Raw genomic sequence first — 9,289 nt, 5'->3', positions numbered from 1 at the left:
CAATAAATGATGAAAAATTAGGCCTTGTTGTCAGAAAAAAATGCAAGAATGTCTTCTGCCGCAACATGAACACGTAAGTGATTTGTGAATATTTTCTTTCAGGCTATTTCTTGTCTTTTCTTTCTCTAATAGCATCTTCAAAAGAACAGAAGTTCTTCATTTTGAGAAAATCTAGTTGATCAAATTCTTTTATGGATTGTGTGTATGGTATTCTGTCTAAAAATTCTTTGCCCAACCTAAGGTCACTAAGATTTTCTGTTTTCTTCTAGAAGTTTTATAATTTTCAGTTTCACACTTAGGTCTATGATCTACTTTGCATTAATTACTGTATATAATGTAATGTATGGATTAATATTTACTTTTGCATATGAATATCCAAATATTCCAGCACAACTTGTTGAAAAGTTTTCTTTCTCATACAAATTACCTTTTCACCTTTGACAGAATCAATTGTGTCTATTCCTGGATTCTTTATTCTGTTTCATTGATTTGTCATCTTCATGCCAATACCACACTGTCTTGATTGTTACAGCTTTATAGTAAGTCTAAAGTCAGATAGTGTAAGTCCTTTGGTTTTGTCTTTTACAAACTTATTTTGGCTTCTCTAGATTCTTTGCATTTCCACGTGAATTTCAGAATCAGATGGTCAATTTTTATTTTAAAAAGTTACTGGAGTTTTTATTGGAATCCTGTTAAATCTATAGATCAATTTGGAGAGAATTGACATCTTTAAAAAGATTGAATCTTTTGATCTGTGAACACGGTTATCTCATTATTTATTTAGATCTTTCATTTCTCTTAGCAATGTTTTATAGCCCTCAGCATGCAGGTCTTGCATATCTTTTGTGACCTTTATGCCTAAATAGTTCACATATTTGAAACTATTTTAAATTGTATTTTTTAAAATTCAATTTCTACATATTATTTGAGGTATTACTTTTTTATTGAGGTATAATTAACATAAAATAAAATTCACAAAGTTTACATGTGCAATTCAATTAGTTTTAAAAATAAATAGTTGTGTAATCATCTATAAGATGGAGTGTTACCATCACCGCTGCAAGTTCTGTCATGTTCATTTGCAATCCCCTCTGCTGATCTCAGGTTTCTGGCTGCTACTGATATTTTTTTCTGCCATTATACTTCCTAGAAACCATGTAAATAGAATCAGTATGATACTTCTGTGTCCGGTTTATTTTACTGGCTGTTGGAATGCGTTAATATTGTTGGTATTTAAGTATTTTGTTCCATTATACCTGAATACCGTCCCATGTATACCACAATTATTTATTCATTTCCATGTTGACGGATGTTTGAGTTGTTCCCAGTTTTGGGTTGGGATGAAGAAAGCTACAATGAACATCCATGTACAAGTCTTTGTATGGAAAGATGCTTTCATTTCTCTTAGGTAAACACCTAACACTGGATGCCAGGGCTCCACCAGTTATCTTATCAGAAAAGTTAATATAAATATTGTTAACTAGGTCATTGAAAAGGCAAAAAGTGACCACTATGAGACTTCCCTCTCTGGCACATGTAAGGATATTAGAAGTCTCCACTTCACCCTAATAAGTAAAAACCTTAAAATACTGAAATAATATTCTCTTTTAGGATCTATACAAGAGATGAGGGCACGGGGCAAACTGCTGCCCCCAAGATGAGAGAGACAGATAGGTGAGTCCATGGAGTCAAGGCTTACCAAAGCAGAGATTCCTTCATGAGTGGAAACACCCAGGAAAAAGGTGCCAGGGTAGGCAAACCTGATCCCCAGTTGATACCAAAGCAGAGATTCCTTCATGAGTGGAAACACCCAGGAAAAAGGTGCCAGGGTAGGAAAACCTGATCCCCAGTTGATGAATTGGTGGAGTCTCAGTGTGAACAACTGTGGGAGTTAAAACTCCAGAAGGTTCCCTGATCCGCTGGGAGCCTGCTTCTTCCTCTCCCACTCCCCCTGCTTGTGTTCCCTCTCTCGCTGGCTGTCTCTCTCTCTGTCAAATAAATAAATAAAATCTTAAAAAAAAAACAAAACTCCAGAAGGATCCACTGTAGGTGTGTCCCATGAGAGTGTGCAATTTACCTCCAGGATCACAGTAAATATCAAAGAAAAACCCCTCAGCTTCTGGCAAGTGGAGGGGGAAAGAAATCATCTTGTAATACACCAGAACACTCTGCTTTTCTTAACAAGGCCTAACCTCAGGAGAAAGTAGTTAACCAGGGCCTAACCTGGGGTGTTATCAGAAGCTAACTGACCTCGGGGAAGGAAATGCCCAATTTCAGTCCACTTTAGCAATCCTGACCCACCTAAGAGGGGAGAATAAACTGAGAAGCACAGTCCAGAGGCATAAGTTCACTTGAAAAATTGAGACCTAATCAGAAGACTATAGAATGCAGGGCGCCCGGGTGGCACAGCGGTTAAGCATCTGCCTTCGGCTCAGGGCGTGATCCCGGCGTTATGGGATCGAGCCCCACATCAGGCTCCTCCGCTGGGAGCCTGCTTCTTCCTCTCCCGCTCCCCCTGCTTGTGTTCCCTCTCTCGCTGGCTGTCTCTATCTCTGTCAAATAAATAAATAAAATCTTAAGAAAAAAAAAAAGAAGACTATAGAATGCTTCCCCTTGCCCCACACCTCACCACCACATTATGAAAGGCTTACATACAGCAGCTCCGTTTGCCCATGATATCATGCCTGACCATGAAGAAAAAATTACCGGGCATACCAAAAGGCAAAAACACAATCTGAAGAGTCAGAGTAAGGATCAGAACCAGACATGTCAGGAGGGTTGGAATTATCAGACCAGGAATTTAAAATAACCATAATTAATATGCTAAGGGCATACTCCAATACTGTAATATGGTGGCATGTTAATTACTTAATTCTAGTATAAATGGTATAGGATAAAAGTATTAAAAATAACTATAGGGGCACCTGGGTGGCTCAGTCAGTTAAATGGCCGGCTCTTGATTTCAGCTCAGGTCATGATCTTGGGGTCCTGGGATTGAGCCCTGTGTCAGGCTCCATGCTCAGTGGAGAGTCTGCTTGAAGATTCTCTTGCTCCCTCTTCCTTTACCCTCCCCTCACTAGAGTTCTCTCTCTCTCTCTAAAATAAATAAATAAATAAATAAATATTTAAAAATAGGGGCACCTGTGTTGCTCAGTCAGTTAAGCATCTGCCTTCAGCTCAGCTCTGGAGTCCTGGGATCAAGCCCCACATTGGCTCCCTGCTCAGCAGGGAGTCTGCTTCTCACTCTGCCCCTCACCCCACTCATGCTCTCTCTCTCTCACTCTCTCAAATAAATAAATAAAATCTTTAAAAAAATAACTATAGCTATACAGTAATTTGTTATATACTATATAAAAATGTAAATTGTAACATCGAAAACAAAATGAGGTGGGTGAATAAAAGGGGAGGGTTTTTGTATGCAATCAAAGTTGTTATCAGCATAAAATATACTGTGATAGCTATAAGATATTTTATGTAAGCTTCATGGCAACCACAAAGCAAAAAAAGTAGATAAAAGATAAGGAGAGGAGATTCAAAGTATACCACTACAGAAAATCATCAAAGGAAGAAAGCAAGAGAAGAAAAGAAAAAAGGAACTACAAAAGAACCAGAAAACAGTAAGATGGCATTAGTAGGTCCTTACCTAGCAATAATTGCTTTAAATGTGAATGGATTAAATTCTCCTACTAGTAGACAACGTGTGACTAAATGGATTTTTTTTAAAAAAAAGCAAACCTAAGCCCCAAACTATATGCTATATGCAAGAGATTCACCTCAACTTTAAGGACACACATTGGTTCAAAATGAAAGGATAGAAAAAGATATTATACACAAAGGGAAATCAAAAGAGAGCAGGGTTAACTATACTTAGATCAGTCAAAATAGACTGTAAGTCAAAAACTATAATAAGAGACAAAGAAGGTAATATATAATAATAAAGGAGTTAATTCATCAAAAGGATATAACAACTGTAAATATATATACACCCAACATTAGAGCATCTAAATACATTAAGCAAGTATCAACAGATCTGAAAGGAGAAATAGACAATACAGTATAGGTAGAGGACTTCAATGCCTCACAGTCAGTCATGAGTAGATCATTTAGATAATCAAGGAGGAAATATGAGGCCAACCGACCTTATCCCACAACAGTAGCACATCTGACTCTAAGAAAGAAACAGGAGACTTGAACTGCGCATTAGACTAAATGGACCTAACACATATGCAGAATATTCCATCCAACAGCAGAAGAATACACATTCTTCTTTTTTTAATATATTTTTTAATTTATGTGTTTGAGAGAGAGAGAGAACATGTGTGAGAGAGCGAGAGAGAGAGCATGAGCAGGGTAGGGAGAGGGAGAAGCAGGCTCCCCACCAAGCAGGGAGCCCAATGTGGGGCTGATCCCAGGACCCTGAGATTATGACCTGAGTCGAAGGCAGACACTTAACTGTCTGAGCCACCCAGGCACCCCAGAATACACATTCTTCTTAAACACACATGAAAAACTTGCCAAAATAGATCATATGTTATTTCTTAACAAAAACAAATCTTAGCAAATCTTAAAAGATTGAAATTATACCACATATCTTACCTTACTACAAAGGTATGAAACTAGAAATCAATAGCAGAAGAAAAATTGGAAACTTCACAAATATGTAGAAATAAAACAACATATTCCTGAACAAATAACAGGTTAAAGAAGAATTCAAAAGGGAAATAAAAAATATCTTGAAACAAACAAAAAGGAAATACAATATATCAAAACTTCTGAGATGCAGCAAAAGCAGTTCTAAAAGGAAAAATTTTTAAAGATTTTATTTATTTATTTGAGAGAGACAGGGGGCATGAGTGGGGGGAGGGGCAGCGGGAGAGGGAGAAGCAGACTGCCCACTGAGCAGAGAGCCTGAGGGAGGGCTCAATCCCAGGACCCTGGGATCATGACCTGAGCCAAAGGCAGACACTTAATCCACTAGCCACCCAGACTCCCCTAAAAGGGAATTTTGTGGCAATAAATACCATAGAGGGAAAAAAGAAAGATATGTGATTTAAAAAACCTTAATGTTATATTTCAAAGAAAAAGAAGAACAAACTAAGACCAAAGTTAGCAGAAAGAAGAAGATAACAAAGATTAGAACAGAAATAGAGAGTGGGAAAAAATAGAAAAGATCAACAAAACTAAGCATTGGATTTTTAAAAAGATAAACAAAATTAACAAACTTTTAGCTAGATTTCTAAGAAAAAAAGGATTCATAAATAAAATTATAAATGAAAGAAGAGACATTACCACAGAAATACAAAGGATCATAAAAGAACTATTGTGAACTATGAATTATAAATCAACAAATTGGACAGTCTAGATGAAAAGATTAATTCCTAGAAACATACAACCTGATAAGAAATATCATTAAGAAATCATTAAGAAATAGAAAATCTGAACAGGCCAATAATGAGTAAAAAAATTGAATCAATAACTTCACAACTCAGAAATAGCTTAGGAGATGCCTTCATGAGTGAATTTTACCAAACATTTAAAGAAGAATTAATGACAGGGGCGCTGGGTGGCTCAGTTGGTTAAGCATCTGACTCTTGATCTCAGCTCAGGTCTTCATTTTAGGATCGTGAGTTCAAGCCCTGCATTGGGCTCCACGCTCCTCCCCCCAAAAAAGAAATTATTAACAATCCTTCTCAAACTCTTCTAAAAAGTTGAAAAGGGAAAACTCCCAAACTCATTTTACAAGGCTAGAATTACCCTTATACAAAAACCAGCAAAGGACACTATAAGAAAAGAAAACTAGAGGCAATTTTCCTGATGAATTACAGATGCAAAAATTCTCAACAAAATGCTAGCAAAACACATTCAACAATACTTTAAAAGGATCATACAACATGATCAAGTGGCATTTATTCCTGGAATGCAAGTATATTTCAACATATGCAAATCAATCAATGTGATACACCACACTGATAAAATGAAATATCAAAATCACGTGATCATCTCAATATATGCCAAAAAGGCATTCGACAAAATGCAACATCCTTTTATGATAAAAAGAACTCTCAACAGAGTAGGTTGAGTGGGGAAAATACCTCAACATAATAAAGGCCATATATGACAAGCCCACAGCTAATGATACTTAATGGTGAAAAGCTGAAATCTCTAACATCAGGAACAAGACAAGGGTGCCCACTCTTACCATCCTATTCAACACAGTACCTAACCATAGCAATTAGGTAAGAAAAGGAAATAAAAGAAGATGCTGAGAGCATAGGAGATATTGCTGATGACTGAGTTCCAGAAGATGCATGAGAGGTTTGGGGGCTTTGGAGATAGGTGGAAAAAGGGACAGAAGGATTAGGAGGTGCACAGAGCCTTATGGGGATGAGAGTCCAGCTAATCTTGGAAGACTTGAAAATCATGCTTTAGTCTATGGTGGCTAATGTGGAAAGGACTATAGCACGTGACAGAAAAGCCCAAAAGACTCTGAAGCAGAGGGGGCTGGTAAGGCCTTCAGCTGGGGATGAGGGTCTCGCTAGAGCACCAGGAGCTCTGTGGTCCTGTCATCACTCTTGCCAATGGCAGTACTAGAGCTAGGAAGAGGCCACCCAGGAGTTTCATACGCTTCTACTATCTCCTACTCCAAAAGATACAAGGGCTTTTGTTTAGTATAAAATCAGTGACACGAAGTCATTTTGCAAACCTAGAGCATTATATGTAAAATAACCAAGCTTATTTACTTTTTGCTGGTATTAATGAATGAATAGATTTGGCTTAACAATCACGCATTTATATTCTAAAATGTGGAATCTGCCATCATTAAAAGCAACATTAATGGAATCAGTACGTTAGATTATGACTTACCCTAGGAAGGATCTAGCCCAGTCCTTCATTCAGAAACAATGGGTTTCCAGGATGCCTGGGCGGCTCAGTCAGTGAAACATCTGACTTCGTCCAGGTCATGATCTCAGGGTCCTGGGATCCATTCCCACATCATGCTCTGTGCTCACCAGAGAGTCTGCCTCTCTCTCCTTCTCATGCTTTCTCTCTCTCTCAAACAAATAAATAAAATCTCAAAAAAAGAGAGAAAGAGAGAGAGAGAGAGAATGGGTTTCTTTCGAGAAGTGAAGACATGCGCGCTTGTGCTACAGACTCCTGGTCCCTTACCCTCTACATTCAATTTAAATGAAACCTCCAATCCCATCTTTTAGTGACATGTGTGTATCAATCTCTGCATACATACAATGAAGGAAATGGTACCAGCTTATAAACGAAGTTGGGAAAGAACTACCACATTTATTTAATTTCCTTAAATCAACTCAAATCTTTCTCTGGGGCCCCATCTCCTTGGATTACTGGAGAATTCACTATTAGTAGCTGTTGGGGCAATTCCTTTCAGAGAGAAAAGCAGAAGCCATGTGATCTCCATGACAGCTGACAACAAGAGAAGAGCCTTTCAACTCTAGGTGCTTATAGTTGCCCCTCACGCCCTCATGTCCAAAACCCAGTGATCCCTACAGGTCTGGAGACCTCTTGAGAGCTCTATGTGGGTGTGGAATTCTTCATCTAGGCAGCAAACATGAGCTCAGGGTTCCATCTTTCTGAGAATTAAGCAAAATAAAAAATTAAAATCCCATTCTTCTAGAAAAAGACTGGTAGTTTTATAGCCATGGTAACAAGTAAACACCAGAATGGTTTTTAAACCTATTTGATTAATGGCTACTGGATTCAATGAGCACATAGCTCTGGAAGTCTTGTGCTTTGGGAGGCAGCCAATAGGTGGTGGACTCCCTCCAGTGAACCTGCTTCTACCGCCTCTGAAAACAACACAACCCACAAACACCAAAACCCCATGTGAGATCAGTGGGTCGAATTACTCAATGAGATCTTGCCTGCCCAGAAGATCTCTCCCTACAAAGCAAGCAATAAATTCACCTTTTTGATTTCAGACAGTGAAAGGTGCTTTCCACCTTCAACTCCTTCTAGATGCACCTTATGCTGGGAGTTGCCTTCTCCTGCCTCACGGCCTCACGCGGTCTTTTTCAGTCTAGAAAAGGTTTTCTCTTTCCCCTACAATTAGCTTCTAGCAGAATTCCCAAATCAAATGTCATGAGGAAGAAGGGATGGTATCAAATTGAGTAGAGTTCACCCCACCTATACAAATCCAATTTAAAGCATTTCAAAGACATTGTGTGTCCCAAAGACATTTCTTGATGCATGGGGTTGGGACTTCTGCTTTATATCCATTTTTCTCTTTCCTAACTGCTCCTCAAAAGCATATGGCATAATCTCTTCAGTGAATTTAGGCTCCAACAAAGATGTGAAGCTCCTTTGATTTCAAGCAGTTTTAGGTTTTAGCCTTGCCAAAATCATAAAAATAAAAAATAAATTAAAATCCTAGGAATTATCCAGGGCCTGGATACTTGCTTGAAGTGGTAGAAGGAACAAGAGTAGGGAGAACAAGTACAAATTAATATTTTAACATATCACATAGCAATTGAATCATATTAATTTGGACCTTATTAATTCAGGGTTAATAACAGTAATTTAGACACGTGTAATGAAGGAGAAAATATTTTAAAGAAAAAAGCCATATTATTTAGCAAATCCTATTTGTATAATTATATTTTCTGATTACAAACGATTCTTATCTATTCATTAAGGTTTGTCTACGTGAGCTCTATTAGGGTATGTACGTTCTTTGTTCAGACGATGTTGTAAATTTTGTTTCATTTTGGAGATTCATTAAAAAAATGATCCATTTTTGCACCATATATATATATATATATATATATATATATATATATATATATACCACTTACAACTACATAAGTCCTCTTATCTATCTATGAAGATTATAATTCTTACCACAAAGCTCTATGAGGGTAAAATACAAACACAGTAAAATTTGAAAATACAGTAAAACAATTAAAGTTTAGGTAATATTTAAAATTTTAAAATGTTCTGGGCAGCTATGTTTAGAGCACTATGTGATATCCTGAGGATACAAAGAGATACATGAAAATACCGATCCTTGAGTAATTTACAGTCTAGTCGGGGAAGGAGCATCAGTCTGCATCTCCAACTTTGAGCTGGGTGTTCCGTCCTGGGGACGATGTAGACGGTACCCAAAAAGAAGAGATTAACAGGTACAAACTTCCAGTCATAAAATAAATAAGTCATGAAGATATAATGTACAGGGAATATAGTCCCTAGTACTATAATAACTCTGTAGGGTGACAGAAAGTAACTAAACTTACCATGGGGATCATTTTATAATGTCTAAAAA

The sequence above is a fragment of the Ursus americanus genome, chromosome 20 (assembly GCF_024610735.1).
Source record: "Ursus americanus isolate L20-20 chromosome 20, mUrsAme1.1.p, whole genome shotgun sequence".
Lineage (NCBI taxonomy): Eukaryota > Metazoa > Chordata > Mammalia > Carnivora > Ursidae > Ursus > Ursus americanus.
Note: the sequence above shows the minus strand (reverse complement) of the source record.